The 21,957-nt window shown below is 35.9% G+C and overlaps 1 protein-coding gene across 4 annotated transcripts in view; it reads left to right on the top strand.

The window, feature by feature from the left end:
• LOC143038805 (uncharacterized) overlaps positions 1-21,957 on the top strand; it is a 283,401-nt gene that overhangs the window by 102,827 nt on the left and 158,617 nt on the right. The gene's annotated exons all lie outside the window — the stretch shown is intronic.

Below are 21,957 nucleotides of genomic sequence, written 5' to 3'. Positions count from 1 at the left end.
ACTAGGCTGGATAGAATGAGGAATGAGGAGGTAAGTAGGAGAATGGGGGTGGAAAGGGTGTTGGGATATAGAGTTGATGAAAGGTACTGGGATGATTTGGACACATGGAAAGAATGAGTGAAGAAATATTAGTAAAAGAGATGTGGAAGGCAGAAGTGGAGGGAGTGAACTTGAGGGGGTTTCCAAGGATGAGATGGATGGATGGGGTAAAAGAGGCATAGAGAAAGCGGGGAATGTTGGTTGAGGAAGGAAGGGAGAAGACAGAAGATAGAGGTGAGTGAAGAATGGTTGTGTATGGATGATGCTATGATGCATGGAAGGGAGTGGGTGGGGTGATGGGGTGATGAGGGAGTATGTGTGAATGATATTTTGATGCAGCCCAGAGGTATTTCTCCCCGTCTTCTCTTTTTTTGCATGAGGGGACAGAGGGGGAGGTCACCAATTAAATGAAGTGGCCTTGCTGTTGATGTGCTGTGTCTTGCTACATTGCTTCTGACCCAGGTCACTCGGTGAGATCCAGGGAAGCCCCATCATTTAGCAGGAGCCATAAGAGGGAGTGAGGGGTGGTTAATGGGAGTGGAGTATGTGAGGATGAAATGGGTGGGAGTGGATTTATGTGTTTGACTTTGACTACCGCCCTTGTAAGGAGGAAAAAGCTGTTGGTATATATATATATATATATATATATATATATATATATATATATATATATATGCTGTTTTGGTATGCGATCTCATTAATGGCGTGATCTAAAAAATTAGGTGTTATGCGATCTCAAAGTCATGCTTTTGTTTTGGTATGCGATCTCACCTGAAAGTAGCGATCTATGCTCATCATATCTTTTTTGCTGTTTTGGTATGGGATCTCATTTATGGCATGATCTCAAAAATTAGGATTTTGCTTTGGTATGTGCTCTCAATATCTTTAAAATAGGTGAAAAAAAAAAATAACCTAGCCTAACCTACCTAACCTAACCAATAAGCAAGAAATGCATGTTGTGTTAGGTTAGGTTAGGTGGTGCTGTTTTGGTATGCAATCTCATATATGGTGTGATCTCAAAAATTAGGAATTTACTTTGGTATGCAATCCTAACCTAACCAACCTAACCAAAACAAAAGCATGACTTTGAGATTGCATACCAAAACAGCACACACACACACACACACACATGGCGCTGTGGTTAGAGCTCTGGCCTGCCACTACGGAGGTCCGGGTTCGATCCTCGCCCGGGGCTGAAATAATATCAGTATCGCAGCGCTGAGGGGTGTTACTCCAACTCTCGTGGGCGGGGAGTTGGGGGTGTGTGTGTGTGCAAGGTCATAGCATTACCCATAGATCGGACCTACGAGCTCTGAGCTCTCTTCCAGGAGGGAAATAGCTGTCGATCACGAGTCCAACACGTGATCCAAAGACCAAGTGAAAGACCAAGTGAATACACACACACTTCAGCGAATGGACGGTTTGGATGACGTTCTGAAGAAAACTGAAGTCTGTGGATCCCAACGCAAAGAGAAGTGCCTAGTGTTTTTACAGGGTGGGGGGGAAATTGCTCGTGGAGTACTGGGAAAGTAGGGAAAGAGGAAAAGGGGAGGGATTACTGAGGGAAATGGAAGGAAATGAGGAGGGAGTAGACTTGGCCCAGCCAGACAAGCGAAAGGTAAACAAAAGACTGAGTGAGGATGAAATGTCTAATAAAAATGTAAAGATTAGAAGTATAGAGAGGAGCAATACAGTAGAAAGTGACGAGAATATGTTCCAGGGATTTAAAGAGGGTGGGGGGGACACAACCCCCCCTCCCCCCCCGACTGATAAGACTAGAGGAGAGAGTTGATAAGGTGATCGAGGACTTGGAACGTAAGTTAGGTAATGTTGACTCCATTTTCCAGAGAATTGAAAGGTTGGAACAACTAGAGAAGGCTAACAGAAACTTAACTGAAGAAATAGAGGACCTAAAAAGACAGTTAGGAAATGTAAAGGAGGAGAATGAGAAATTGAAGAAGAATAGTAATGAAAACAGAGAGAAAATAGCTAAAGAAGCTAAAAATTGGAGAACAACCCAAGAAGGGAATAAGGTTTCATTCACTGACATAGTCAAACAGCAATTGAAAGAACATAATGAAGACTCAGTTATTAAAGTGATGAGACAGAAGGAGAATATAGTAAGAGAATTAGCTGACAAAAAGAAATGTATAATTATATTAGGAATGGAAGAGAAACATAACCCAGATAGAACCGCAAGAATCAAGGAGGAAAATGAAAGAGTAAGCAGTTTATTAAAATTAGTCCAGGAAGATGAACCAGAAATTATAAAGGAAATTGAGGAAAAATTCAGACTCGGAAAATATAGTACAGATAAGACCAGACCAATTAAGATTAAATTCAGGTCACAAACAACGGCAGAGAAAATTCTATCCAAAACAGGGAAACTAGCAACAAATGATCAATATAAAAAGGTATGGATAAAAAGAGAAATGAATAAGGAGGAAAGAGAGGCAGAAAAGCAGAAAAGAATTGAAGCTAAGGCAAAAAACGAGGAAAGAACGGAGTCAGAGAAAGAGAGATTCTATTGGAGAGTAGTGAACATGAAAATAAAGCAGTTCGACATACTAAAGAAAAACATAAGGGAAACAGAGAACACAATGGAAGTGGCAGAAATCTAAGAGCGTCTTACACAAATATAGATGGATTGATAACAGGATTGAATGAACTGAATGATTATTTGAAAGAAAAAGAACCGGACATAATGGGAATTGTAGAAACAAAATTAAAAGGCCCACTACCACCCAACAGTGTAGGACATGATGCATACAATTATTGGATTAGAAACAGAGAGAAAAAACAAGGGGGTGGAGTTATGTTCCTGACTAAGAAGGATATAAACGTGAAAGGTGTCATATATGGAAAGAATACAGTAGAGATGATTATGATAGAAGTGGAAGACCGAGATAAGAAGAGCAGAAAATTTGTGATCAATTATGTGCCTCCGAAAACAGCCTCATGGGAGGAGAGTGAACATAAAAGTATGTTAGAGGACACAAAGATAGCATTAACTAAAATAATGGAAGACGGAGGAAGAATAGTTATGATGGGCGACTTTAATTGCAAAGAAATCTGCTGGGAAGAAATGACAGTAAAGAGTGGTGATGACTCATGGGGAAATGCTCTACTTGAGATGATTACTGACCATTCAATGACACAATGGATACAAGAGAACACTAGGTATAGAAATGAAGAAGAACCATCGAGACTAGACTTAATAATTACATCTGAACCTAGAATAGTGGACAAGATTGAATATAAAACACCAATAGGTAAAAGTGACCACATATTGATTGAACTGGAACTTAATGAAGAAAAATATATGAAAAGAAATGAACAATATAGAAAAGGAAGAATGATGTATGAAAAAACAAACTTTGATAAAATAAGAGAATTCTTCCAACAAGAAAACTGGGAAGAAATATACAAAGAAGAAACATCAGTGGAAGAGAAATGGAATATTTTGACAAAAATTTACAAAAAAGGAGTGGAAAAGTATGTCCCAAGACAAAAACAAGAAAAAGAATATGTAAAATGCTGGTACAACAAAAGTTGTAGGGAGTTAAAGGACAAAAGAGACAAAGCCTGGACCAGATGGAAAAAAGACAGAAGACCTGAAAAATGGAAAATATATACTGGTTATAGAAATGAATATGTACAAAAGTGCAGAGAGGAAAAAAGAAAATATGAAAAAGATGTTATAGAAAAGTGTAAAGATCAACCAAAACTATTCTACAGATTTGTAAACAATAAACTGAAAAACAAACAAGACTTGGAGAAATTAAGACAAGGAGGAGTTGAATACACTGAGGAAATGGAAATGGCAGAAATTGTGAACAAACATTTTAAATCAGTGTTTACAAGGGAAAATATTCAACCTGAAGAGATTGAGTGGAAAGAAAAAGTCCCCCCTATGGAAGAAATAGAAGTAACAAAGAATGAAATATTGACACACTTGGGTAATTTTGATGTCAGAAAATCGCATGGGCCAGATGAAATAGCAAACTGGATTCTGAAAGAATGCAGGAATGAACTGGCAGACAAAATACATAGCATAATAAGCAGTTCCTTAAAAGAAGGAAAAGTTCCAGAAGATTGGAAAAAAGCAAATATAGTACCTATATATAAAGGAGGAAATAAAGAAGAACCTACCAACTATAGACCAGTCTCTCTAACAAGTACAATAGCAAAAATTTGTGAAAGAATTATCAAAAGTAGATGGGTGAAATACTTGGAAAAAAACAACGTACTAAATCCAAGGCAATTTGGATTCAGACAAGGACGATCATGCGTCACCAATTTAATATGTTTCTATTCAAGGCTAATAGATATAATACAAGAAAGAGATGGATGGGCTGATTGTGCATTTCTAGACCTAAAAAAAGCTTTTGACAAAGTACCACATAAGAAGTTGCTTAAGAAATTAGAATATGAAGGAGGAATACAAGGTAAATTGCTAAATTGGATGGAAGACTTTTTGCAAGAAAGAAAAATGAGAGTAGTGATAAGAGATCAGCACTCAAAATGGAATGAAGTAATAAGCGGTGTCCCGCAGGGAACAGTTCTGGCCCCAATAATGTTTGCTATATATATTAATGATATGGATGAAGGAATTGAAAGCTATATGAGCTTCTTTGCAGATGATGCAAAACTACTGAAAAGAGTGAAAACTGAAGAAGATTGTGAATCACTACAGAGAGATCTAAATAAAGTACAAGAATGGAGTAGGAAGTGGGAGATGGAGTTCAATACAAAAAAGTGTAGTATAATGGAATTTGGAAAAAGCAAAAACAGAATAACAGGATCATATAATTTGGGAAAAGAAGGAATAAAAAAAGTAGAAAATGAGAAGGACCTGGGAGTCATTGTTATGAATAATATGTCACCTGAGAAACATATAAATAAGATTTTTGGAGAAACTTATAATTTAATAAGAACAATCAAAGTGGCATTTACATACCTGGATGAAGAAATGGTGAGGAAAATCCTAATCACCCTGATAAGACCAAGATTGGAATATGCAGCAACGATATGGTCACCAAGTACAAAAAAATGTATAAAAAAACTTGAAAGAATACAAAGAGCAATTACAAAACTGGCACCAACACTCTCAAAACTATCATATGAAGAGAGACTACAAAAACTTAAACTACAGACACTAGAGCAAAGAAGAGAGAGAGGAGATTTGATAGCTATTTACAGAATCATGAAAGGCATAGAAATTACTGATAGAGAGAATCTGATAAAATGGGATGACAGAAATACAAGAGGACACGGAAAGAAAATAAAAAAAGACAGCTATAGAAGAGATTTTAAAAAGAACAGCTTTCCTCACAGAGCAATAGACAGTTGGAACAAGTTAGATGAGAAAGTGGTGTGTGCAAAAACAATACATGAATTTAAAAATAGTTTAGATAAAATGAGATATGAAGACGGGACCCCACGAGCATAGCTCCCCTTCCCGTAAAATACAACTAGGTAAATACAACTAGGTAAATACATGGCGCTGTGGTTAGAGCTCTGGCCTGCCACTACGGAGGTCCGGGTTCGACCCTCGCCCGGGGCTGAAATAATATCAGTATCGCAGCGCTGAGGGGTGTTACTCCAACTCTCGTGGGCGGGGGAGTTGGGGGTGTGTGTGTGTGCAAGGTCATAGCATTACCCATAGATCGGACCTACGAGCTCTGAGCTCTCTTCCAGGAGGGAAATAGCTGTCGATCACGAGTCCAACACGTGATCCAAAGACCAAGTGAAAGACCAAGTGAATACACACACACTTCAGCGAATGGACGGTTTGGATGACGTTCTGAAGAAAACTGAAGTCTGTGGATCCCAACGCAAAGAGAAGTGCCTAGTGTTTTTACAGGGTGGGGGGGAAATTGCTCGTGGAGTACTGGGAAAGTAGGGAAAGAGGAAAAGGGGAGGGATTACTGAGGGAAATGGAAGGAAATGAGGAGGGAGTAGACTTGGCCCAGCCAGACAAGCGAAAGGTAAACAAAAGACTGAGTGAGGATGAAATGTCTAATAAAAATGTAAAGATTAGAAGTATAGAGAGGAGCAATACAGTAGAAAGTGACGAGAATATGTTCCAGGGATTTAAAGAGGGTGGGGGGGACACAACCCCCCCTCCCCCCCGACTGATAAGACTAGATGAGAGAGTTGATAAGGTGATCGAGGACTTGGAACGTAAGTTAGGTAATGTTGACTCCATTTTCCAGAGAATTGAAAGGTTGGAACAACTAGAGAAGGCTAACAGAAACTTAACTGAAGAAATAGAGGACCTAAAAAGACAGTTAGGAAATGTAAAGGAGGAGAATGAGAAATTGAAGAAGAATAGTAATGAAAACAGAGAGAAAATAGCTAAAGAAGCTAAAAATTGGAGAACAACCCAAGAAGGGAATAAGGTTTCATTCACTGACATAGTCAAACAGCAATTGAAAGAACATAATGAAGACTCAGTTATTAAAGTGATGAGACAGAAGGAGAATATAGTAAGAGAATTAGCTGACAAAAAGAAATGTATAATTATATTAGGAATGGAAGAGAAACATAACCCAGATAGAACCGCAAGAATCAAGGAGGAAAATGAAAGAGTAAGCAGTTTATTAAAATTAGTCCAGGAAGATGAACCAGAAATTATAAAGGAAATTGAGGAAAAATTCAGACTCGGAAAATATAGTACAGATAAGACCAGACCAATTAAGATTAAATTCAGGTCACAAACAACGGCAGAGAAAATTCTATCCAAAACAGGGAAACTAGCAACAAATGATCAATATAAAAAGGTATGGATAAAAAGAGAAATGAATAAGGAGGAAAGAGAGGCAGAAAAGCAGAAAAGAATTGAAGCTAAGGCAAAAAACGAGGAAAGAACGGAGTCAGAGAAAGAGAGATTCTATTGGAGAGTAGTGAACATGAAAATAAAGCAGTTCGACATACTAAAGAAAAACATAAGGGAAACAGAGAACACAATGGAAGTGGCAGAAAACTAAGAGCGTCTTACACAAATATAGATGGATTGATAACAGGATTGAATGAACTGAATGATTATTTGAAAGAAAAAGAACCGGACATAATGGGAATTGTAGAAACAAAATTAAAAGGCCCACTACCACCCAACAGTGTAGGACATGATGCATACAATTATTGGATTAGAAACAGAGAGAAAAAACAAGGGGGTGGAGTTATGTTCCTGACTAAGAAGGATATAAACGTGAAAGGTGTCATATATGGAAAGAATACAGTAGAGATGATTATGATAGAAGTGGAAGACCGAGATAAGAAGAGCAGAAAATTTGTGATCAATTATGTGCCTCCGAAAACAGCCTCATGGGAGGAGAGTGAACATAAAAGTATGTTAGAGGACACAAAGATAGCATTAACTAAAATAATGGAAGACGGAGGAAGAATAGTTATGATGGGCGACTTTAATTGCAAAGAAATCTGCTGGGAAGAAATGACAGTAAAGAGTGGTGATGACTCATGGGGAAATGCTCTACTTGAGATGATTACTGACCATTCAATGACACAATGGATACAAGAGAACACTAGGTATAGAAATGAAGAAGAACCATCGAGGCTAGACTTAATAATTACATCTGAACCTAGAATAGTGGACAAGATTGAATATAAAACACCAATAGGTAAAAGTGACCACATATTGATTGAACTGGAACTTAATGAAGAAAAATATATGAAAAGAAATGAACAATATAGAAAAGGAAGAATGATGTATGAAAAAACAAACTTTGATAAAATAAGAGAATTCTTCCAACAAGAAAACTGGGAAGAAATATACAAAGAAGAAACATCAGTGGAAGAGAAATGGAATATTTTGACAAAAATTTACAAAAAAGGAGTGGAAAAGTATGTCCCAAGACAAAAACAAGAAAAAGAATATGTAAAATGCTGGTACAACAAAAGTTGTAGGGAGTTAAAAGACAAAAGAGACAAAGCCTGGACCAGATGGAAAAAAGACAGAAGACCTGAAAAATGGAAAATATATACTGGTTATAGAAATGAATATGTACAAAAGTGCAGAGAGGAAAAAAGAAAATATGAAAAAGATGTCATAGAAAAGTGTAAAGATCAACCAAAACTATTCTACAGATTTGTAAACAATAAACTGAAAAACAAACAAGACTTGGAGAAATTAAGACAAGGAGGAGTTGAATACACTGAGGAAATGGAAATGGCAGAAATTATGAACAAACATTTTAAATCAGTGTTTACAAGGGAAAATATTCAACCTGAAGAGATTGAGTGGAAAGAAAAAGTCCCCCCTATGGAAGAAATAGAAGTAACAAAGAATGAAATATTGACACACTTGGGTAATTTTGATGTCAGAAAATCGCATGGGCCAGATGAAATAGCAAACTGGATTCTGAAAGAATGCAGGAATGAACTGGCAGACAAAATACATAGCATAATAAGCAGTTCCTTAAAAGAAGGAAAAGTTCCAGAAGATTGGAAAAAAGCAAATATAGTACCTATATATAAAGGAGGAAATAAAGAAGAACCTACCAACTATAGACCAGTCTCTCTAACAAGTACAATAGCAAAAATTTGTGAAAGAATTATCAAAAGTAGATGGGTAAAATACTTGGAAAAAAACAACGTACTAAATCCAAGGCAATTTGGATTCAGACAAGGACGATCATGCGTCACCAATTTAATATGTTTCTATTCAAGGCTAATAGATATAATACAAGAAAGAGATGGATGGGCTGATTGTGCATTTCTAGACCTAAAAAAAGCTTTTGACAAAGTACCACATAAGAAGTTGCTTAAGAAATTAGAATATGAAGGAGGAATACAAGGTAAATTGCTAAATTGGATGGAAGACTTTTTGCAAGAAAGAAAAATGAGAGTAGTGATAAGAGATCAGCACTCAAAATGGAATGAAGTAATAAGCGGTGTCCCGCAGGGAACAGTTCTGGCCCCAATAATGTTTGCTATATATATTAATGATATGGATGAAGGAATTGAAAGCTATATGAGCTTCTTTGCAGATGATGCAAAACTACTGAAAAGAGTGAAAACTGAAGAAGATTGTGAATCACTACAGAGAGATCTAAATAAAGTACAAGAATGGAGTAGGAAGTGGGAGATGGAGTTCAATACAAAAAAGTGTAGTATAATGGAATTTGGAAAAAGCAAAAACAGAATAACAGGATCATATAATTTGGGAAAAGAAGGAATAAAAAAAGTAGAAAATGAGAAGGACCTGGGAGTCATTGTTATGAATAATATGTCACCTGAGAAACATATAAATAAGATTTTTGGAGAAACTTATAATTTAATAAGAACAATCAAAGTGGCATTTACATACCTGGATGAAGAAATGGTGAGGAAAATCCTAATCACCCTGATAAGACCAAGATTGGAATATGCAGCAACGATATGGTCACCAAGTACAAAAAAATGTATAAAAAAACTTGAAAGAATACAAAGAGCAATTACAAAACTGGCACCAACACTCTCAAAACTATCATATGAAGAGAGACTACAAAAACTTAAACTACAGACACTAGAGCAAAGAAGAGAGAGAGGAGATTTGATAGCTATTTACAGAATCATGAAAGGCATAGAAATTACTGATAGAGAGAATCTGATAAAATGGGATGACAGAAATACAAGAGGACACGGAAAGAAAATAAAAAAAGACAGCTATAGAAGAGATTTGAAAAAGAACAGCTTTCCTCACAGAGTAATAGACAGTTGGAACAAGTTAGATGAGAAAGTGGTGTGTGCAAAAACAATACATGAATTTAAAAATAGTTTAGATAAAATGAGATATGAAGACGGGACCCCACGAGCATAGCTCCCCTTCCCGTAAAATACAACTAGGTAAATACACACACACTTCAGCGAATGGACGGCTTGGATGACGTTCTGAAGAAAACTGAAGTCTGTGGATCCCAACGCAAAGAGAAGTGCCTAGTGTTTTTACAGGGTGGGGGGGAAATTGCTCGTGGAGTAGTGGGAAAGTAGGGAAAGAGGAAAAGGGGAGGGATTACTGAGGGAAATGGAAGGAAATGAGGAGGGAGTAGACTTGGCCCAGCCAGACAAGCGAAAGGTAAACAAAAGACTGAGCGATGATGAAATGTCTAATAAAAATGTAAAGATTAGAAGTATAGAGAGGAGCAATACAGTAGAAAGTGACGAGAATATGTTCCAGGGATTTAAAGAGAAAAGAGGGTGGGGGGGACACACCCCCCCCCCCCCCCGACTGATAAGACTAGAGGAGAGAGTTGATAAGGTGATCGAGGACTTGGAAAGTAGGTTAGGTAATGTTGACTCCATTTTCCAGAGAATTGAAAGGTTGGAACAACTAGAGAAGGCAAACAGAAACTTAACTGATGAAATAGAGGACCTAAAAAGACAGTTAAGAAATGTAAAGGAGAAGAGAAATGACAAAGTACCACATAAGAAGTTGCTTAAGAAATTAGAATATGAAGGAGGAATACAAGGTAAATTGCTAAATTGGATGGAAGACTTTTTGCAAGAAAGAAAAATGAGAGTAGTGATAAGAGACCAGCACTCAAAATGGAATGAAGTAATAAGCGGTGTCCCGCAGGGAACAGTTCTGGCCCCAATAATGTTTGCTATATATACTAATGATATGGATGAAGGAATTGAAAGCTATATGAGCTTCTTTGCAGATGATGCAAAACTACTGAAAAGAGTGAAAACTGAAGAAGATTGTGAATCACTACAGAGAGATCTAAATAAAGTACAAGAATGGAGTAGGAAGTGGGAGATGGAGTTCAATACAAAAAAGTGTAGTATAATGGAATTTGGAAAAAGCAAAAACAGAATAACAGGATCATATAATTTGGGAGAAGAAGGAATAAAAAAAGTAGAAAATGAGAAGGACCTGGGAGTCATTGTTATGAATAATATGTCACCTGAGAAACATATAAATAAGATTTTTGGAGAAACTTATAATTTAATAAGAACAATCAAAGTGGCATTTACATACCTGGATGAAGAAATGGTGAGGAAAATCCTAATCACCCTGATAAGACCAAGATTGGAATATGCAGCAACGATATGGTCACCAAGTACAAAAAAATGTATAAAAAAACTTGAAAGAATACAAAGAGCAATTACAAAATTGGTACCAACACTCTCAAAACTATCATATGAAGAGAGACTACAAAAACTTAAACTACAGACACTAGAGCAAAGAAGAGAGAGAGGAGATTTGATAGCTATATACAGAATCATGAAAGGCATAGAAATTACTGATAGAGAGAATCTGATAAAATGGGATGACAGAAAATACAAGAGAAAGAAAAGAAAAAAAAAGACAGCTATAGAAGAGATTTGAAAAAGAACAGCTTTCCTCACAGAGTAATAGACAGTTGGAACAAGTTAGATGAGAAAGTGGTGTGTGCAAAAACAATACATGAATTTAAAAATAGTTTAGATAAAATGAGATATGAAGACGGGACACCACGAGCATAGCTCCCCTTCCCGTAAAATACAACTAGGTAAATACAACTAGGTAAATACACTTCAACGAATGGACGGCTTAGAAGACGTTCTGAAGAGAATTGAAGTTTGTGGATCCCAACGCAAAGAGAAGTGCCTATTGTATTTACAGGGTGGGGGGGAAATTGCTCGTGGAGTAGTAGGAAAGTAGGGAAAGAGGAAAGGGGGAGGGATTACTGAGGGAAATGGAAGGAAATGAGGAAGGAGTAGACTTGGCCCAGGCAGACAGGCGAAAGGTAAACAAAAGGCCTCCCGATGACGATGAAATGTCTAATAAAAATGTAAAGATTAGAAGTATAGACAAGAGCAATACAGTAGAAAGTGATGAGAATATGTTCCAGGGATTTAAAGAGGGTGGGGGGGACACAAACCCCCCCCCGACTGACAAGACTAGAAGAGAAGGTCGATAAGATGATCGAGGACTTGGAGCGTAGGTTTGGTCATGTTGACAGTATTATACGAAGAGTTGAAAAATTGGAAGAACTAGAGAGGGCGAACAAAAACTTAACTAAGGAAATTGAAGAATTAAAAAAACAGTTAAAAGAAGTAAAAGATGAGAATAAAGTCTTAAAGGAGAATAATAAGGAGAACAAGGAGGGTTGGAAAAAAATTCATGAAAATAGCAAGGTTGCATTCACTGACATAATCAGACAGCAAATGAATGAACAAACTGAAAACTCAGTTATTAAAGTGATGAGACAGAAGGAGAATATAGTAAGAGACTTAGCAGACAAAAAGAAATGTATAATTATATTAGGAATGGAAGAGAAACATAACCTAGATAGAACCACAAGAATCAAAGAGGAAAATGAAAAAGTAAGAAATTTACTAGAATTAGTTCAGGAAGATGAACCAGAAATAATGAAACAAATCGAAGAGAAATTCAGGCTAGGGAAATATAGTACAGACAAGACCAGACCAATCAAGATTAAATTCAGGTCACAAACTACGGCTGAGAATATCTTATCCAAAACAGGGAAACTAGCAACAAGTGAACAATATAGAAAGGTATGGATAAAAAGGGAAATGAATAAAGAGGAAAGAGAGGAAGAAAAACAGAAAAGACTTGAAGCAAAGGAAAAAAACGAGATAAGAACGGAGTCAGAAAAAGAGAGATTCTATTGGAGAGTAGTGAATATGAAACTAAAGAAAGTCGACATACAAGAGAAAAACAAAAGGGAAACAGAGAACACAATGGAAGTGGCAGAAAACTAAGAGTGTCTTACACAAATATAGATGGATTAATAACAGGATTGAATGAACTGAATGATTATTTGAAAGAAAAAGAACCAGACATAATGGGAATTGTAGAAACAAAATTAAAAGGTCCACTACCACCCAACAGTGTAGGACATGATGCATATAATTATTGGATTAGAAACAGAGTGAAAAAGGAAGGGGGTGGAGTTATGTTCCTGACTAAGAAGGATATAAACGTGAAGTGTGTCACATATGGAAAGAATACAGTAGAGATGATAATGATGGAAGTAGAAGACAGAGATAAGAAGAACAGAAAGTTTGTGATAAATTATGTGCCCCCAAAAACAGCCTCATGGGAAGAGAGTGAACATAAAAGTATGTTAGAGGACACAAAGATAACATTAAACAAGATAATGGAAGAGGGAGGAAAAATAGTTATGATGGGCGACTTTAATTGCAAAGAAATCTGCTGGGAAGAAATGACAGTAAAGGGTGGAGACGGCTCATGGGGAAACGCTCTACTTGAGATGGTTACTGACCATACAATGACACAATGGATACAGGAGAACACTAGGTATAGAAATGAAGAAGAGCCATCGAGACTAGACCTAGTAATTACATCCGAACCTAGAATAGTGGACAAAATTGAATATAAAACACCAATAAGTAAGTGACCACATATTGATTGAACTGGAACTTAATGAAGAAAAATATATGAAAAGAAATGAACAATACAGAAAAGGAAGAATGATGTATGAAAAAACAAACTTTGATAAAATAAGAGACTTCTTTCAAAAGGAAAACTGGGAAGAAATATACAAAGAAGAAACAACAGTAGAAGAGAAATGGAATATTTTGACAAAAATTTACAAAAAAGGAGTGGAAACGTATGTCCCAAGACAAAAACAAGAAAAAGAATATGTAAAATGCTGGTACAACAAAAGCTGTAGGGAGTTAAATGACAAAAGAGACAAAGCCTGGACCAGATGGAAAAAAGACAGAAGACCTGAAAAATGGAAAATATATACCTGTTATAGAAATGAATATGTACAAATGTGCAGAGAAGAAAAGAGAAAATATTAAAAAGATATCATAGAAAATTGTAAAGATCAACCGAAACTATTCTACAGATTTGTAAACAATAAACTGAAAAACAAATAAGACTTGGAGAAATTAAGACAAGGAGGAGTTGAATACACAGAGGAAATGGAAATGGCGGAAATTATGAACAAACATTTTAAATCAGTGTTTACAAGGGAGAACATACAACCTGAAGAGAACGAATGGAAAGAGAAAGTCCCCTCTATGGAAGAAATAGAAGTAACAAAGAATGAAATATTAACACACTTGAGTAATCTTGATGTCAGAAAATCGCATGGACCAGATGAAATAGCAAACTGGATACTGAAAGAATGCAGGAATGAACTGGCAGACAAAATACATAGCATACTAAATAGTTCCTTGAAAGAAGGAAAAGTTTCAGAAGATTGGAAAAAAGCAAATATAGTACCTATATACAAAGGAGGAAATAAAGAAGAACCTACCAACTATAGACCAGTCTCTCTAACAAGTACAATAGCAAAAATTTGTGAAAGAATTATCAAAAGTAGATAGGTAAAATATTTAGAAAAAAAACCAGTGTTAAATCCAAGGCAATTTGGATTCAGACAAGGACGATCATGCATCACCAATTTAATATGTTTCTATTCAAGGCTAATAGATATAATACAAGAAAGAGATGGATGGGCGGACTGTGCATTTTTAGATCTAAAGAAAGCTTTTGACAAAGTACCACATAAGAAGTTGCTTAAGAAATTAGAAACTGAAGGAGGAATACAGGGCAAACTACTAAATTGGATGGAGGACTTTTTGCAAGAAAGAAAAATGAGAGTAGTGATAAGAAACCAAAACTCAAAATGGGAGGAAGTAATAAGCGGTGTTCCGCAGGGAACAGTTCTGGCCCCAATAATGTTTGCTATATATATTAATGATATGGATGAAGGAATAGAAAGCTATATGAGCTTCTTTGCAGATGATGCAAAACTACTGAAAAGAGTGAAAACTGAAGAAGATTGTGAATCACTACAGAGAGATCTAAATAAGGTACAAGAATGGAGTAGGAAATGGGAGATGGAGTTCAATACAAAAAAGTGTAGTATAATGGAATTTGGAAAAAGCAAAAACAGAATAACAGGAACATATAAATTGGGAGAAGAAGGAATAAAAAAAGTAGAAAATGAGAAGGACCTGGGAGTCATTGTTATGAATAATATGTCACCTGAGAAACATATAAATAAGATTTTTGGAGAAACTTATAATCTAATAAGAACAATCAAAGTTGCATTTACATACCTGGATGAAGAAATGGTGAAGAAAATCCTAATCACCCTGATAAGACCAAGATTGGAATATGTAGCAACGATATGGTCACCAAGTACAAAAAAATGTATAAAAAAACTTGAAAGAATACAAAGAGCAATTACAAAATTGGCACCAACACTCTCAAAACTATCATATGAAGAAAGACTAGAAAAACTTGAACTACAGACACTAGAGCAAAGAAGAGTGAGAGGAGATTTGATAGCTATTTACAGAATCATGAAAGGCATAGAAATTACTGTTAGAGAGAATCTGATAAAATGGGATGACAGAAATACTAGAGGACATGGAAAGAAAATAAAAAAAGACAGCTATAGAAGAGATTTGAAAAAGAACAGCTTTCCTCACAGAGTAATAGACAGTTGGAACAAGTTAGATGAGAAAGTGGTGTGTGCAAAAACAATACATGAATTTAAAAATAGTTTAGATAAAATGAGATATGAAAACGGGACACCACGAGCATAGCTCCCCTTCCCGTAAAATACAACTAGGTAAATACACTTCAACGAACGGACGGCTTAGAAGACGTTCTGAAGAAAATTGAAGTTTCGTGGATCCCAACGCAAAGAGAAGTGCCTATTGTATTTAAAGGGTGGGGGGAAATTGCTCGTGGGGTAGTGGGAAAGTAGGGAAAGAGGAGAAGGGGAGGGATTGCTGAGGGAAATGGAAGGAAATGAGGAAGGAGAGGACTTGGCCCAGGCAGACAGGCGAAAGGTAAACAAACGGCCCCCCGACCAACTGAGCGACGATGAAATGTCTAATAAAAATGTAAAGATTAGAAGTATAAATAAGAGCAATACAGTAGAAAGTGATGAGAATATTTTCCAGGGATTTAAAGAGGGTGGGGGGGACACAACACCCCCCCCCCCCAACTGACAAGACTAGAAGAGAAGGTCGATAAGATGATCGAGGACTTGGAGCGTAGGTTCGGTCATGTTAACAACATTGTACGGAGGGTTGAAAAATTGGAAGAACTAGAGAAGGAGAACAAGAACTTAACTAAGGAAATTGAAGAATTAAAAAAAACAGTTAAAAGAAGTAAAAGAAGAGAATAAAGTCTTAAAGGAGAATAATAAGGAGAACAAGGAGGGTTGGAAAAAAATCCAAGAAAATAGCAAAGTTGCATTCACTGACATAATCAGACAGCAAATGAATGAACAAACTGAACACTCAGTTATTAAAGTGATGAGACAGAAGGAGAATATAGTAAGAGACTTAGCAGACAGAAAGAAATGTATAATTATATTAGGAATGGAAGAGAAACATAACCCAGATAGAACCACAAGAATCAAAGAGGAAAATGAAAAAGTAAGAAATTTACTAGAATTAGTTCAGGAAGATGAACCAGAAATAATGAAACAAATCGAAGAGAAATTCAGGCTAGGGAAATATAGTACAGACAAGACCAGACCAATTAAGATGAAATTCAGGTCACAAACTACGGCTGAGAATATCTTATCCAAAACAGGGAAACTAGCAACAAGTGAACAATATAAAAAGGTATGGATAAAAAGGGAAATGAATAAAGAGGAAAGAGAGGAAGAAAAACAGAAAAGACTTGAAGCTAAGGAAAAAAACGAGATAAGAACGGAGTCAGAAAAAGAGAGATTCTATTGGAGAGTAGTGAATATGAAACTAAAGAAAGTCGACATACAAGAGAAAAACAAAAGGGAAACAGAACACAATGGAAGTGGCAGAAAACTAAGAGTGTCTTACACAAATATAGATGGATTAATAATAGGATTGAATGAGCTGAATGATTATTTGAAAGAAAAAGAACCAGACATAATGGGAATTGTAGAAACAAAATTAAAAGGTCCACTACCACGCAACAGTGTAGGACATGATGCATATAATTATTGGATTAGAAACAGAGTGAAAAAGGAAGGGGGTGGAGTTATGTTCCTAAGAAGGATATAAACGTGAAGTGTGTCACATATGGAAAGAATACAGTAGAGATGATAATGATGGAAGTAGAAGACAGAGATAAGAAGAACAGAAAGTTTGTGATAAATTATGTGCCCCCAAAAACAGCCTCATGGGAAGAGAGTGAACATAAAAGTATGTTAGAGGACACAAAGATAACATTAAACAAGATAATGGAAGAGGGAGGAAAAATAGTTATGATGGGCGACTTTAATTGCAAAGAAATCTGCTGGGAAGAAATGACAGTAAAGGGTGGAGACGGCTCATGGGGAAACGCTCTACTTGAGATGGTTACTGACCATACAATGACACAATGGATACAGGAGAACACTAGGTATAGAAATGAAGAAGAGCCATCGAGACTAGACCTAATAATTACATCTGAACCTAGAATAGTGGACAAAATTGAATATAAAACACCAATAAGTAAAAGTGACCACATATTGATTGAACTGGAACTTAATGAAGAAAAATATATGAAAAGAAATGAACAATATAGAAAAGGAAGAATGATGTATGAAAAAACAAACTTTGATAAAATAAGAGACTTCTTTCAAAAGGAAAACTGGGAAGAAATATACAAAGAAGAAACAACAGTAGAAGAGAAATGGAATATTTTGACAAAAATTTACAAAAAAGGAGTGGAAAAGTATGTCCCAAGACAAAAACAAGAAAAAGAATATGTAAAATGCTGGTACAACAAAAGCTGTAGGGAGTTAAAAGACAAAAGAGACAAAGCCTGGACCAGATGGAAAAAAGACAGACCTGAAAAATGGAAAATATATACCTGTTATAGAAATGAATATGTACAAACGTGCAGAGAGGAAAAGAGAAAATATGAAAAAGATATCATAGAAAAGTGTAAAGATCAACCAAAACTATTCTACAGATTTGTAAACAATAAACTGAAAAACAAACAAGACTTGGAGAAATTAATACAAGAGGGAGTTGAATACACTGAGGAAATGGAAATGGTGGAAATTATGAACAAACATTTTAAATCAGTGTTTACAAGGGAGAACATACAACCTGGAGAGAACGAATGGAATGAGAAAGTCCCCCCTATGGAAGAAATAAAAGTAACAAAGAATGAAATATTAACACACTTGAGTAATTTTGATGTCAGAAAATCGCATGGACCAGATGAAATAGCAAACTGGATACTGAAAGAATGCAGGAATGAACTGGCAGACAAAATACATAGCATATTAAATAGTTCCTTGAAAGAAGGAAAAGTTCCAGAAGATTGGAAAAAAGCAAATATAGTACCTATATATAAAGGAGGAAATAAAGAAGAACCTACCAACTATAGACCAGTCTCTCTAACAAGTACAATAGCAAAAATTTGTGAAAGAATTATCAAAAGTAGATAGGTAAAATATTTAGAAAAAAACAAAGTGTTAAATCCAAGGCAATTTGGATTCAGACAAGGACGATCATGCGTCACCAATTTAATATGTTTCTATTCAAGGCTAATAGATATAATACAAGAAAGAGATGGATGGGTGGACTGTGCAGTTTTAGACCTAAAGAAAGCTTTTGACAAAGTACCACATAAGAAGTTGCTTAAGAAATTAGAAACTGAAGGAGGAATACAGGGCAAACTACTAAATTGGATGGAAGACTTTTTGCAAGAAAGAAAAATGAGAGTAGTGATAAGAAACCAGCACTCAAAATGGGATGAAGTAATAAGCGGAGTTCTGCAGGGAACAGTTCTGGCCCCAATAATGTTTGCTATATATATTAATGATATGGATGAAGGTAAATACACACACACTTTAACGAACGGACGGCTTAGAGGACGTTCTGAAGAAAAGTGAAATTTCGTGGATCCCGAAGCAAAGGAAGTACCTATTGTATTTACAGGGTGGGGGGAAATTGCTCGTGGTGTAGGGGAAAGTGAGGAAAAAGGAGAAGGGGAGGGATTACTGAGGGAAATGGAAGGAAATGAGGAAGGTGAGGACTTGGCCCAGGCAGGCAGACGCCATCTAAACAAAAGAGGTCCGGACCAATTTAGCGACGACGAAATGTCTAACAAAAATGTAAAGATCAGAAGTATAGATAAGAGTAATACAGTAGAAGGTGATGAGAATATTTTCCAGGGATTTAAAGAGGGTGGGGGGCACACAAACCCCCCCACGATTAACAAGACTAGAAGAGAAGCTCGATAAGATGATCGAGCACTGGGAACTTAGGTTCGGTCACGTTAACAACATTGTGCAGAGGGTTGAAAAATTGGAAGAACTAGAGAAGGCGAACAAAAACTTAACTAAGGAAATTGAAGAATTAAAAAAAAAACAGTTAAAAGAAGTAAAAGAGGAGAATAAAGTCTTAAAGGAGAATAATAAGGACAACAAGGAGGGTTGGAAAAAAAATCAAGAAAACAGTAAAGTTGCATTTACTGACATAATCAAACAGCAAATGAAAGAACAAACTGAAGACTCAGTTATTAAAGTGATGAGACAGAAGGAGAATATAGTAAGAGACTTAGCAGATAGAAAGAAATGTATAATTATATTAGGAATGGAAGAGAAACATAACCCAAATAGAACCACAAGAACCAAAGAGGAAAATGAAAAAGTAAGAAATTTACTAGAATTAGTTCAGGAAGATGAGCCAGAAATAATGAAACAAATCGAAGAGAAATTCAGGCTTGGGAAATATAGTATAGACAAGACCAGACCAATTAAGATTAAATTCAGGGCACAAACGACGGCAGAGAATATCTTATCCAAAACAGGGAAACTAGCAACAAGTGAACAATATAAAAAGGTATGGATAAAAAGGGAAATGAATAAAGAGGAAAGAGAGGAGGAAATAAGAAAAAGACATAAAGCTAAGAAAAAAAAACGAGACCAGAACGGAGACAGAAAAACAAGAATTCTACTGGAGAGTAGTGAATATGAAATTGAAGCAATGGAAAATAACAGAGAGAAACACAAAAGAAACAGAGAATACAATGGAAATAACAGAAAGTTAAAAGTATGCTACACAAATATAGATGGATTAATAACAGGACTGAATGAACTGAACAAATATCTGAAAGAAAAAGATCTGGACATAATGGGAATTGTTGAGACAAAATTAAAAGGTCCAATACCACCCAACAGCATAGGACACAATGCATATAATTATTGGATTAGAATAAGAGAGAAAAAACAAGGGGGTGGAGTTATGTTCCTGACTAAGAAGGATATAAGCGTGAAGAGTGTCACATATGGGAACAATAGAGTAGAGATGATCATGATAGAAGTAGAAGATAGAGATAAGAAGAGCAGAAAGTTTGTAATAAACTATGTGCCCCCCAAAACAGCCTCATGGGAAGAGAATGAACATAAAGGCATGTTAGAAGACACAAGAATAACACTAAACAAGATAATGGAAGATGGAGGAAGAATAGTTATGATGGGCGACTATAATTGCAAAGAAATATGCTGGGAAGAGATGACCGTAAAGGGTGAAGAAGACTCATGGGGAAGTGTTCTACTTGAGATGATTACTGACCACACAATGACACAATGGATCCAAGAGAACACTAGGTATAGAAATGAAGAAGAACCATCGAGACTAGACCTAATAATCACATCAGAACCTGAAATAGTGGAAAAGATAGAATACCAGGCACCAATAAGCAAAAGTGACCACATATTGATAGAACTGGAACTAAATGAGAAAAAATACATGAAAAGAAATGAACAATATAGAAAAGGAAGATTGATGTATGAAAAAGCAAATTTTGATAAAATAAGAGAATTCTTTCAAAATGAAAACTGGGAAAGAATACACAAAGAAGATACAACAGTAGAAGAGAAATGGAATATTTTGACAAAAATCTATAAAAAAGGAGTAGAAAAGTATGTCCCAAGACAAAAACAAGAAAAAGAATATGTAAAGTGCTGGTACAATAAAAGTTGTAGGGAGATAAAAGACAAAAGAGACAAAGCCTGGGCCAAATGGAAGAATAACAGAAGACCAGAAAAATGGAAAATATATACTTGTTATAGAAATGAATATGTACAAGCGTGCAGAGAGGAAAAGAGAAAATATGAAAAAGATGTCATAGAAAAATGTAAAGATCAACCAAAACTATTTTACAGATTTGTAAACAACAAACTGAAAAACAAACAAGATTTGGAGAAATTAAGACAAGGAGGAGTTGAATACACAGAGGAAATTGAAATGGTGGAAATTATGAACAAACATTTTAAATCCGTGTTTACAAGGGAGAACATACAACCTGAAGAGATTGAATGGAAAGAGAAAGTCCCCCCTATGAAAGAAATAGAAGTAACAAAGAATGAAATATTGAACCACTTGAGTAATCTTGATGTCAGAAAATCGCATGGACCAGATGAAATAGCAAACTGGATTCTGAAAGAATGCAGGAATGAACTGGCAGACAAAATACATAGCATAATAAACAGTTCCTTGAAAGAAGGTAAAGTTCCAGAAGATTGGAAAAAAGCAAATATAGTACCTATATATAAAGGGGGAAATAAAGAAGACTCTAACAACTATAGGCCAGTCTCTCTAACAAGTACAATAGCAAAAATTTGTGAAAGAATTGTCAAAAATAGATGGGTAAAATATTTAGAAAAAAACAACGTGCTAAATCCAAGACAATTTGGATTCAGACAGGGACGATCATGCGTCACCAATTTAATGTGTTTCTATTCAAGGCTAATAGATATAATACAAGAAAGAGATGGATGGGCTGATTGTGCATTTCTAGACCTAAAAAAAGCTTTTGACAAAGTACCACATAAGAAGTTGCTTAAGAAATTAGAAACTGAAGGAGGAATACAGGGCAAACTACTAAATTGGATGGAAGACTTTTTGCAAGAAAGAAAAATGAGAGTAGTGATAAGAGACCAACACTCAAAATGGTATGAAGTAATAAGCGGTGTTCCACAA

Source organism: Oratosquilla oratoria, chromosome 25 (assembly GCF_046742065.1).
Source record: "Oratosquilla oratoria isolate Oo_2021 chromosome 25, ASM4674206v1, whole genome shotgun sequence".
NCBI classification, from domain to species: Eukaryota; Metazoa; Arthropoda; class Malacostraca; order Stomatopoda; family Squillidae; genus Oratosquilla; species Oratosquilla oratoria.
Note: the sequence above shows the minus strand (reverse complement) of the source record. Positions and strands in the feature narration are given on the sequence as shown.